Below are 333 nucleotides of genomic sequence, written 5' to 3' on the forward strand. Positions count from 1 at the left end.
GGGGGGGGGTTGTATAACCTCAGATCCAGATCCACATTTAGATCCATACCCATATTAGTGTCAACCCTCAAGACTATTTCTGATATTGCATCCATCTGTGTCACGGATAAATTTGGGTTATCTGTTTGCTTTTAAAGCTTGAAAACCATGTTCCCTTTAGCAATATTGTCAAAAATCACTAGAAAATCTTTGATTTTAATATATATATATATATATATTTAACAGGTTTTGTGCAGGAGAATAGTGTGTGTTGTGTAAGGGGTAAATGAGTCCGGTGATAGCAGGGAATCTCACAGGTTGCCTCATTAATATTGTGAAGATGGGGGGGGGGGG

This window comes from Macadamia integrifolia, chromosome 13, assembly GCF_013358625.1.
Source record: "Macadamia integrifolia cultivar HAES 741 chromosome 13, SCU_Mint_v3, whole genome shotgun sequence".
NCBI classification, from domain to species: Eukaryota; Viridiplantae; Streptophyta; class Magnoliopsida; order Proteales; family Proteaceae; genus Macadamia; species Macadamia integrifolia.